Consider the following 12427-nt stretch of genomic DNA (forward strand, 5'->3'; position numbering starts at 1 on the left):
AAACAAACAAAAAAAAAGCATACTCAAGATATGGGCATTATGTAGGAATTGATTACTTTTACTCGTATGTTAACATACCCTGGCAACATTTGTGAAATATTGGCTATATTGGCCATTCAGCCAGGGTGTGTAAACTTACAAGATGTGATGAGGAATATACATATATAGTAGCAGTCTACAATGAATGTGCAAGGAATAGATGGCCCATAGAAAGCATTATGTACAAGCATCAACGGGAATATCCAATTGTACCGATGCATTCTCGCTAGCTAGAATGGTTGCTAGCTAGTTAGATTGCTAAGAGATTTCTTCATGGCCTTGGTGACCCAGGAAGTAAATGGAAGAAACAGGAAGTGTGGACAACAATGGGAATATTCAATTGTACCGATGCATTCTAGCTAGCTAGCTAGAATGCTAGCTAAGCTTTTTTTCCCCCCTGTATTAGTTCCAAAGTCAAATTAAACTGAACACACAAAACAGAACCGTGCTGTCAAACAATGCAATAGAAAAACAAGAAGAAAACGGAAAACAAAACTCAAAAACAAACAAAAAAATCTAATCAGACAGTAATTTCTTCAAATTATCAACTACCAACAAGGCTTGCTTTGTCTTAACCCTTCTCAATGTCCTTGCAAACGCTTTAATTTCCTTATAAAAATAAAATAAAATAAAATAAAAAACAAAGGTCGACATTTAATACATCTACATGAATGCTAGCTAGCTAGCTTGCTAAGAGCATTTTTTAATGGCCTTGGTGACCCAGGAAGTAAATGGAAGTAACAGGAAGTGTGGACATCATTGGGAATGTCCAATTGTACCAAAAAAAAAAGAGTTCAGCTAGCTGAATGCTTTTTTTTGTTTTTGTTTGCTAGATAGCTAAAGACCATTTTAAAGGGCCTTGGTGACCCAGGAAGTGAATGTAAGAAACAGGAAGTGTGGGCATGGGAGATTGAAGGAGAAATGGGAGTAACCAGGAAGGAAGATCAAACAAATTTAAAAATGAGGGAGAAAAGTTTGAAATATTGAAAGACTGTACAGGAATCGACAAGGAATGTGAAGGAATTGAATTGTTGTGGAATGGACACCATGTGAGGGAAATGTGGATTCTACGGACACACTGGACGGGGATGGCCGACTCTTCAACATGCAAAATGTAAGGAGTGTCGAGCAGGGGTGTTAGCCGAGGGTCCACATTTACAATAATTGTGGGTCATTGTGTGTTGACGATTATCTTGTTCCACATCACAATCTCAATCTTTAATTTCAAAAGTTATGAATATTTTTTTGTGCAACTTCCAGATCAAAGATCAGCATAAATGACATCAAATGCAGACATTCAAAATGCAGACAATCTTTTGAATTCTGACTTTTTTTTTTTTTTTTTTTTTGTGTGTGCAATTTTCAAGGTTTTGGGCTCTTTCCTAAGTAGCTTTTCATTTCCACTGAAGTGCATTCTCCACATTGCAAAGAGGTGGCGCCGCATTTCATTTGAAATCGACCGACCAAGGACGACGATGAAAGTCAAACAGCAACAAGACTTGCATTGCTGGTAAACCTTGGAATTTTTTCTTTTTCTTCTTTTTTTAGCCTTCACAATTTCAGCGACATCCCGTGTCAAAATCCTGAGTAGCGACCAATTTCAGAACGTCATTTAAGTGGACGTTTGGAGGATGTGCCAAGAATCGGCTTGCCATGAAGAAAGATTGGACCGACAGCCAGTCACTTGCAGCCAGGTAAGCTCTGAGCAAATGCATAATTTCACGTAACTAACATCATTTCAAAGTAAATGAAGTCCAAAAAAAAAAAAAAAAAAAGACCAAGAAACATTATTCCCCCCCCAAAAAGTCTTCAAGATGTTTAATGCCACTCCCAGCTGAAGTTTAAAGTCAACGCGAATGACACATGGCTTCAAAACAAAAGTGCCTCCTAGCATAATGCTAACAGATAATGGAGAACACCATTCACAGGCTAAACGATAACTTTACCCTTAACTATCGTCACATGATGAAATCTTACCTTTGCCTTACAAAAGAAATTGGGGTGGAGGAGAGAGAATACCAGAGAGGAAAGGAGGAGGGAGAAAAAAAAAAAACTTGGCTAGTTTCGAACCAGTGACTTGCTGCTTAGACTGCAAGCACAATAACCACTACACTATTCATTTAGTTAGTTTCAACGGTGTTTGGTACACATTTGGCAATGTTTTACATACACACACCAAACGTTTTTTTGTTTTGCTTTGTTTTGTTGTTTCCATTTCCTGGAAAATATGTAGAATTGTCCCTCCCACTGCTCGCTGAATCGGTGGAGGCTGGTGTCTGCGGATCTCACTCTTGCTTCATCTATTCTTCCTTTAGTTTTTCCTCTGGTGTCTTGAGATCTCCCTAATTGTTTAGAGGTTTTTGCCTGGAGGTTGGTGTAAGATTCTGGTTTTGTAACCTTGTGGGTGGCAGGTGGTGTTTGGTGTTTGGATTCATCTTTTGTTCCTTTGATCTTTCCTCTGGTTCTTCTGAACTTCACGACTCTGGCGAGAAGTAGCCGGTTAAGGTGAAGGGTAATTGGATTTTTATTTTTATTTTATTTTTTTATTAGGTTTCAGGTGAACTGATGAGTACAAATGCACACATACGCTCAGAGAGAGAGAGAGAGAGATAGAGAGAGAGAAATATGTTGACTGCTGAATGAACAATTATTAACTCTTAAAAAAAAAAAAAAAGTGCAAGACAATTACAGCTGTATCAAATTATAAGAAGGTTGACAAAAATAGAACATAAATATTTATAAATAAATAATGATGTAATTTCTGGAGAAATTGCTGTGGAATTAATTGTGGGAAAAAATGTGAAATTAACAAATATTTTTTTGAGAATGAAGTCAAATATATCTTGAATGTGTGAATTTTGCAGTGAAAAACTGCATTTTTGGAATGAGGGAAATGATATTGGATGATTTCAATCAGTCAAGAACTATTGAAGGAAGAGGAAATGATGCGGAACATGTCTGAAAGTTGGAATTTTAATGTGGAAAATGTGGATTTTTGAATGTTGCAAATAAGTTCCTGTGCTGAATTTGTATTGCTAATCGTGCCACTTTTTTTTTTTTTTTTTGTTGCTGTTGGAAATGAACAGAGCTTGTTGGGTGTAAAATGTGTGAATATTTGCGAGCCCTTACAGTAAACAAATGCAAGGATATGTCAAGGTTAGACACAATTTCCTTTGATTTTTGCCAATGTTCATTTTAGATAAAAATCCCCAAAAAACTGCTGATGTTATTGTTTTAATGTGGCTGTTAAAATTCAGGTGCGAGTTCAACACTACCCCGAGGTTTCCAATGTGATTATGGAGTTTTCCGGCGAGAGTCTCAAGGTGACTGATAAGACTTTCCTTTTGTTTCTGTGGGCCGCAGAAGACGAATTAGCATTTCGTCCGAGTTTAAGCGGGAGAAAATAGTTTTGCATCCGCACGCTGATCTTTTCAAAGCAAAGTTTTACCTGCTCTCGGTGACGCAGACCGTCGTGTCCTTCCGCATCGTCGTGTCGTGGTAGGACACTTTAGGATTAGCGTGTGCAGATTTAACAACAGGGGTCGCAGCATTGACCCCTGAGGAACCCCGCAGGTCGTCGTCGTTTGGTATGAGACACAGCAAACTATTTCAAAGGGTCGTCACGAGGAGTGTGACAATATATAGATATCACCATAAATCGGTATACTTTGTGTCCTGATAGATTATCGATATGTCTACGCAAGTATCGCAATATTTGTAGTTAATATACAGCCACTATAACGGCTCCATTGTTGATGACTTATTGAGCAATTACTTGGCGGACCACTAGGGGGAGTGCCTCATAAGAGAAATGGACGCAAGTCTTCAGGCGAAGAAGACTCATGAGCTTATTATTATTATTATTATTATTATATTATCATATATCATTTTTTAATTATTTGTTTAGATTTTTATATATATTATGCATATTTGTAGATTATATTATGTATTTATATTATATTTATATTGATATTTTTTAATTCTAAAATTATGATTTTGTTATTATTATTTCATATTTTTATTTTTTATTTGTTTATATTTTTATATATAGTATATATTTATATATTATTATTATTATTATTATTATTATTATTATTATTATTATTATTATTTTATGATTAGTTTTATTGTGGATTTATTACCTGACCAGTATGTCGATAACGGCGGTATGGTCATATCGTGAGATAATCGTTATCGTGGGGGTGTATCGCATATTGTATTGTATCGTATCGTGAGCTAGCCGCAGGTTGCCAGCCCTAGTCGTGAATCATGGAATCAAAAAGTAAACAAACAAAAAAAAAATGGTGAGGTGAAATTGCTTGTTACCGCCACCTACGGGACTGGAGTGTAACTAACACATCATGAGTCCGACGTGTTTGTCTCAGACTGACATCCGCGTTGAAAGATATGAAAGGATCAAATGAGCGTTGACATTCCGGTCACACGTGTTGGCAAAAACGACGTTCGCCGGGGTTCAGCGTTCCGCCCGGTTCGCTCGCCTTTTTCCGTGTCTCCTTTTAAGCGGGAGATTGAACATTTGCCTGCGAGTCTTTAAGTGGTGGGAAGAGAAGCGAGAAGAGAAGGCGATCAGGCTTGCGGGGCTGAAAAGGTTATCGGCCCATCCGCCTGCAGCCAACATGACATTCTGCCTGCACTTTAAACACTTCTAATGCTTCATGATAACGTTCCATTTTTACCCTCCTGACACACCGGCCGGCGCACGCGGCGGGATAACAATAAAAGAAAAAAAAAAGAAGTATGCGTTATAGTATATAGAAAAATGAACCAAAAATGTGTGAAATGGCTGACTGAGGCACTTTGACGATATAGACATGGTTCATATTGACTGGCGACCAGTCAATTTGTTTGTCTATATCTGACTTGTCATTAACTGTCAATCAGTCCATTGTTTGTCTACTGTTTATTAGGGATGTAAAAATATCCAAACATCACGATACGATATCCGTGGTCGATATGTGCCCGGACGGATGATCTGCGATGTGAAGACTCGCGTTCTATTCTCGACTCCGCAAAATAAAAGCAAAAAAAAAAAAAAGAAGAAGGTCAGACAGAAGCAAAGCGGCCAAAAAGACGTCCAAGAGCGCACTTCCCACATACACACACGCGCGCACTCGCTTGTTTTCAAAGGCTGAAGACATTTTCTCTTTTAGTGCTGATGCTGAGGAAATTCTTTTTTTTTTATGCTGAATGGAGAAAAAAAAAAGTTAAAAAAAAGTCACGCTTTAAATAGTCATTTGATAAAAGAACTGATATTTCATTTGAGACAATTCCACGTGGATGTTTTTTTTTTTTTTTTTAAAGCAGCCTTTTCAAGATCCACTGGATGGATTTGGATGAGTTTTTCAACGCCGTTTTTCCCTCAAGGTTTGAATCCCACAAAAGCATCAGCACTTGTAAACAAACACGCACGCTCATTTTCCTTGACACGTCAGTTCAAGAGGTCAATTTCTTCCCTCGACAACGTGTCATGGCGGACGGCCCAAGAGTCAAAAGGTCGGGCGAGCGTCTGGAGGCACTTGGCGACAAACGAGGACTCGCGGAGGGGGTGGGAAAAAAAACTGGTCTCCTCCTCCAAGGTTTCTCTTAATTCATGTTTGATTTATTGCTGATGATTTATTGACCATTTGTAGCAGAAGGACAAGTTTGGACAGGCCTGCCTGCTGTGATTTGCAACGGGACTATTAAGCAGACACGAAATTGGCGTCAGAGTGGTCCCGCGATGCTCGATGAGTCTCTGGAGACCCCTCTGATGAGCCCAGCAGGACACGTGAGAGATCAAAGGTCACTCCAAGTCTGACTTTCGACTTCTTACGTCGCGTGTTGTTGTTGTTGCTTAATGCTAATGCTGTCGCATGTGTTTACACTGGGAGTGTGACAATATATCGCTATTGCCATAAATTGTGATACTTTGTCTCCCGATAGATTATCGATATGCCGACGCAAATATCGCAATATTTGTCATTAATAAACAGCCACCGTAACGGCTCCATTGCTCATGACTTATTGAGCAAGTACTTGGCGGGCCACTAGGGGGAGCGCCTCATAAGAGTGGCGGGGAAATGGACGCACGTTTTCAGGTGAAGAAGACTCATCAGCTTAGTTTTATTATTATTATGTTATTTTTATTATTATTTAATTTATATCATATGTATTATATACATATATATATATATATATATATTTTACACTATTATACATTTAGATTAGATTTATTATATATATATATACATATATATATTTTACACTATTATACATTTAGATTATATTTATTTAGATTTTTATTACATTACTATTTATTTATTTTTTACTATTATTTGATTATTTATTTACTTTATTCTTTATTTTATTTTTATTTATTTATATCATATTTTTATTATTTTATTTATATGTCATGTATCATATATATTTTATGTTATATATTTATATTATATTTATTTATATTTTCATTAAATTGTTTTTTTTTATTTTTTTGTATATTATTTATTTATTATTAATTGTTTATTTTTTCCCTATTACTTTTACTGTGCAATCGATTGCTTTGGCCTGGCGTCTCCTCGTCACCCCGCAAGTGACGTTTTTGCAGCTTAATATTGAGCCAGTATTTGAATCTCGATGAATTTTGGCAGCAGAATGTTGAATTTTTGAAGCTGAAAAGTGTCCGTTCATGGACTCCGATCGATGACCATCATCTAAGCGTATCATCCAAAATGTGTTCCGCTCTAACTGGGCGTCGTCATCTCAAGACGACGAGAGGAACTTTCTTGGGAAATGCGTCTTTGTCGCCCGTGGAAGTGCGTTTTTCTCTTGCGTGTGCAGCGATGACAAGAGTTGCATCAGCTTGCTCCTTATTTACAACATCCTTGTGTCAGCCAGCCCAAGCGGCTTCAGCTCGCCACCACTTTGTACTCGCTTGTTATGACACTTTTTTTTTTTCTTTTTTTTTTACACTTGAGCTTCATGGCCGCCGGCAGCCATTTTCCGCCATTAGCCTCTTTGCGACGCGCTCACGTCGGATGCTAACGCCTCGCTTGAAAACGTTTTTCAGCAGATAGCAGCGAGTCGGATGTTAGATGTTGATCGGTTTTGGATTTGAAGCTAAGAATATCAGCAAAGCTTTTTTATGAGGGGCACCTGGGAACTGTTAAAATTGTGAAATACTGCATGATATTTCTCCTTTTAAGGAGGATCACAGCAATCCCTCGATTCCCGCCCGCCCTGTGTTGTTGCTCAGCTCGTTTTTTTTATTTATTTTACAGCAGCCGATTGATGATGGCACGCCATTTAGAATTTTGGGGGAAAATCAGTCAGTGAAGATGCATAAAAGTTGATCCGCGCTTGATGAGACAAACGCTCGTCAGTGGACGGCAACAAACACAAAGAGAGACGTGATTGAAAGAGGCCATTAGCCAGATATGGTGCAAGCTGCTTGATCGTCAGCACTTTTGAGTCAATTCCCACATCAAATGAGCAAGTTGTTTTTTGTTTTGTTTTGTTTTTTATTTTACCACAAGCTCCGTCTGGGGTGCGTCGTTAGCATCCGCAAAAGTGTTTGCAAGTGTTCACTTTTTATCCGTAGTACAGCCTCATTCCAAAATGGAGTCGGCGATTTTCAGTCCGAGGACGATATTGGAAAAAATAAAAAACAGTTGGAATTTTTTGGGATAAATATATTGGGTAAAAAAAGTATTAAAAAAATAACATCTTTTGGCATAAATTACAGGCTCAAATGTTTTAAAAATCTAATTAGAACAAAATAGAACCTTTAAAAATCAAGTTTACAAAGTAATTTGACAGACTAAAACAACACAAAAGCAAACAAAAAAAAGGCAGAATTGTCGTCTACAGTCATCAATGGCGTAAGGAGTCACAAATTGAATAAGCAATGGAGTAAAGATTGAGGAATCGAGTAAGCAACGGAGTAAGCGTTGTTTCTGTTGAAATCAGGTCAACATTCGCATCAGAATACTAAGCTAGCATTAACGTTAGCATGCTAACTTAGTATTAGCATGCTATCATTAGCATTAGCATGCTAAGCTAGCATTAGCATGCTAAATTAGCTTTAGCATGCTAAGCTGGCATGCTAAGCTAGCATTAGCAATGTTAATGCTATGTTAGCATGCTGGTTCAGTGCCTTGCAGATTATTGTTGTTGTTGTTGTTGTTGTTGTTGTTCAGTTCAATGCAGTCCGATTGCTCGATTGCGTGTCTCAAGTAGGGATGTAACGATAACGGCAATATCGTGATATCACGATATTAAAACTGCCTCAATATATCATCATTGTCATGTCACGATATTAAAAGCAGCACATCTGTTAAAAAAAAGAAGTCGGGTTAATTCCTATTTGTGCACTTCTAGCACCCTCTGGTGGCTATTTTTTTTGCGCAGTGTAATTTTCGTAAGGCATGTTTTGGCCCTTACGTGTTTAAAATCCACGCTAATCATCAGATGATGGGAAACATAATATGCTTATGAGTAAATATGCTCAAGTGCCTCAATATATATATTATATTTATATATTTTTTTATATATATGAATAATATTTTTATATTTTTAATTTCTGTAATGTACAAAAGCACAGTATAGTTTTTTTTTTTTCGTTTGAGGAAGTCATTCAATGCAAAGACTCAACTGACGATGGTAATAACAACAAAATGTGTGTAAACACAGATTCAATTCAAAAACAATTGTTAGCATTGATTGTGAAAGGGATGCATTAGATAACATTTCTTTATTAACGAGCGCTGAGAACGAGTACACCTGTTTGAACGTCTCCCGCTTAACCTTGTAGACCAATTAGCATACATTAGCATTCAGGCTTGACCAGACAAAGAGATCCTTTCGCATGTGGCCTGACATTTCTGCTTTCACAAGCACACAAATAAAACACAGATAGCAAACAATAATAATAATAACTAGACTAAGTGCAATTTCGGGAGAAATTGCGTCAGAATGCTGAAAGCAAATTGAGAGATGAATTATGAAATTATAACCTCCTTGTTACTGCGCTTTACCAACTGTGCCACCGAGCGATATCAGACACCTGGTAATGATGATCATTTATATATATGGAAGTGGGCGTGGAAAGTGATACTTAGAAAATGTTCATTGAAAATGAATGGGGGAAAAGTTGATATTAAATGTGAAATTGTGCAAATACTGTAAGTAATGTGGAATCACAAAATATATATCCCGGGAGGTGGGAATTTTTGAAACTAGTTGAAATTTGAACAGTGTAAATTGGAAGTATTATATGGGAGGAGTTACACGGCAAAAAAGTGTGGAGAATAAAAAAAATCACAATAACATATGTGGGAATGCTTCATATATTTATATATATATATATATATATATATATATATATATATATAAATATAATGTACGTATGTATATGTGTGTCTATATACTTAAAGCTTGCGTTTGTCTCTTGTGACTGGTTCTGTGTCGGTTGCCATGGTTACCGGCAATGTCAGCCTCTTACTAATGAAGGCGGAAAACAGTCGGCGTCTGTTCACGGACACGGGTCGCTCGTCCGCCCACTCGCCCGGCCGGCATCCACGACCGGCTCCAACTGTCAGGGGAAAACAAAAAAGGAGACCGGGGGAAGAAACAAAAATGAAAAAAAAAAAAGAAAAGAAAAGATGACACCGGTAGAAACAAAAAAGAACCAAAAGATGACGCTTAAAGGACAATAACGTGAGTTCCGAGTGTTTTTAAATGAAACATGACAGCAGGCAATGGAAGTTTACATTTGTCAAATTTGCTTTTCAATGAGGAGGCGTGGAAGACGATCCTTTGCTGTCACGACTCGATAAAAATTAGGCGCCATGTAAAATAAACAAATAAATAAATAAAAGCCCCTCAGGTTCAACTTGAGCCATGCGGTGAGTCAACGTCGCTCCCGGTGCGTCTTTAGACTTTTTTATCTCTGCAAAGAAACCATGAAACAAAGTTGTTGTTTTTTTCCAGTCTTGTGTATTTTGTTTTGTAGTTTCACGCGTCACCAAATCAAACGTAATATTAGCGTCAAAGTCGCAGTTCTGCCTGACGTGTTTCTTTTTTTTCACACAAAGCGCTCCTTTATTCCGCTTTTGGATCAATCAGTGGTGTTTTCCTTGAAACCAACCAAAAAAACCAACTGAAAACGGTTTTGTTTTTTTTCCTGATGAAAGAAGAAAGTCAGAATTTTTTTTAATCTACGTTCGTCTCGTTTCTGCCACTTTCCGAGTCATGACGTGAGGAAGCAAAACGCAAGCGACATTATTTACGAGCAACATTTTTTTTTTTTTGTCTTCAAGCGGGATACATGTGGCGAGTTAACGATGGTTTCCGTGGCAACGCAAGCGTACATCTGTCTGAATGCCTTCTATTATTCGAGAAGTCTCAAGCGCCCGTTCCCACGTCGAATAGGAAGTCACTCATTTTGGATTGAAGGAATCCTTTCAAATCAATTTGAACTCGGACGACTTTAGCAAACAAAAAGGTGTGAAAAATTGGGGCCCCAGACACCAGTTTGAACAATTAACACAAAATTCAGTGTGCAAATGGCTCTCATAACCTGATGCACAAAAAAAAAAGTCTCAAGGACTTTTGTCCAAAATCCAACATGTACCTAAAGAAATGACATTTTTATCATCTAATGAAAGAATTACATTATTTTTCATGCCTCAAAATAATCAAACTCAATGTATTCTTAATTAATTGCAATTCCATTTTCGTTAAGTACACTGTGGTCCAACTATGTTTTGGATTTGCATGATTAGGGTTGGAACACCCATGGAACTCGGGCATGGAAACCAAATAAAAAGAGAGGGTGAGGAGGGGATTTATTTTATTTTTTTTCAGAGAGTTTCTCTCCTTGAACTGAATGTTTTCTCTCCTTTTTTTGTCATGTTTAATAAATGTCAAACGGGTAAATCTGAATCAAATTCAGATGAAAGCATAAAATTCCATATCAAACTGATTGCATGTTTTTGCGATTATACATATTGCATAGGCCAACATCGCAATGTTGATATTTTTTTTATATATATGTTGTGCAGCCCTATTGGCAACTTCTTTTTGAGATGTTTCATGAAAAAATAAAAATAAATTGCCGCAAACGGTTCCACAAAAACCTGAAGCACGGCATTGTCCAAAATCTGTCGGTTGTCCACCTCTGATTGATTCCGTCTTGTAACGCATCAAAGCGAAGCGTACCTGAGCACGCACGTCACATGTACGTGTGACACGAGGGTTCGGAATCGGCATTGTCGTGGACATTCTCATCTCGCGTGATTGGCACGTCCTCCAGAGGCGCCCCAAAGCCTCGTCCGCCACCCCTCAAACTGGCCTGTCAGTCAAGAAGGCGGCACCGCGGGGCGACTGATGAAAATAGCCCGCCGTCACCTGGGGGGGGGCTTGAGAGGCTTGAGGTGGTTGACTGGGCGGGCGGGCGGCGGCAAGCTTGCAGCAACGAGCGCAGCAGACGCACTCGACTACAATTTCTCAACGTTTGTTGCATGGATTTCAATTCATTTCAATGGGCAAAATTGATTTGCTATACGAGTACGTGGAGCTACGAGCTTGGTCGTGACACTAATTAAACGTTTGTAACCGATTTACTAAATTGAGTAGCATCGTATTAGCAATGGGACTGTTTTTTGTTGTTGTTGTTTTTAACCAATCCAATTTCAAATTTACGGATTTAATTAATCTGACGGTTTATTCTGGTCTGAGAAAAACTTGTTGCAGCCAAATTCGACTAGCAAAGCCCGTCAGTAGCGGCCTGTACGTTGAATAATCTTTGCTCGGTGTGATATATTTTATGTAAAATAGTTGGTCTGACAAATTATAAAATAAAGGTGAAGGAAACAAAATAAAAGCCAAAAAGGAAAAGAATTATCAGCAAAGTCAGAATTCATACGTTCAAAGGGAATAGGAAGAAGAACAAGAACGTATCTAGTCCTACCCCCTCTAACTTATGTCATGATAATGTACTATAAATTATTAGATTTAATAATATATCATTAAAATAGAAAAAAAAGAAGCAAATGAAGGGGAAAAAAGAATGGAAAATAAACAGAAATATGCACTTTAAAAAATTAGTGTAAGTTATAAACGCTTATGTAAAAAAGTAAAAGATAAAATAATTATATATAGAATTTAATCACAATAAAATAAATGTATATTTATGCATGATTTATATATTTTCGTAGCACTATATTTTTACAAATATTGATTATGAACGGTTGGGTGCCGTTGAACTGCGTTTTTTGTAACATATTGAATTATTATTTTTGTTTTTGTTTTTTGATTGTACCATGATATTGTCAGTCTGAAGACACGGAAAAAGGTCAGTTCGGTCCCGACTGAAAGCCCAGGTGCCATC

Source organism: Festucalex cinctus, chromosome 14 (assembly GCF_051991245.1).
Source record: "Festucalex cinctus isolate MCC-2025b chromosome 14, RoL_Fcin_1.0, whole genome shotgun sequence".
Taxonomy (NCBI): Eukaryota; Metazoa; Chordata; class Actinopteri; order Syngnathiformes; family Syngnathidae; genus Festucalex; species Festucalex cinctus.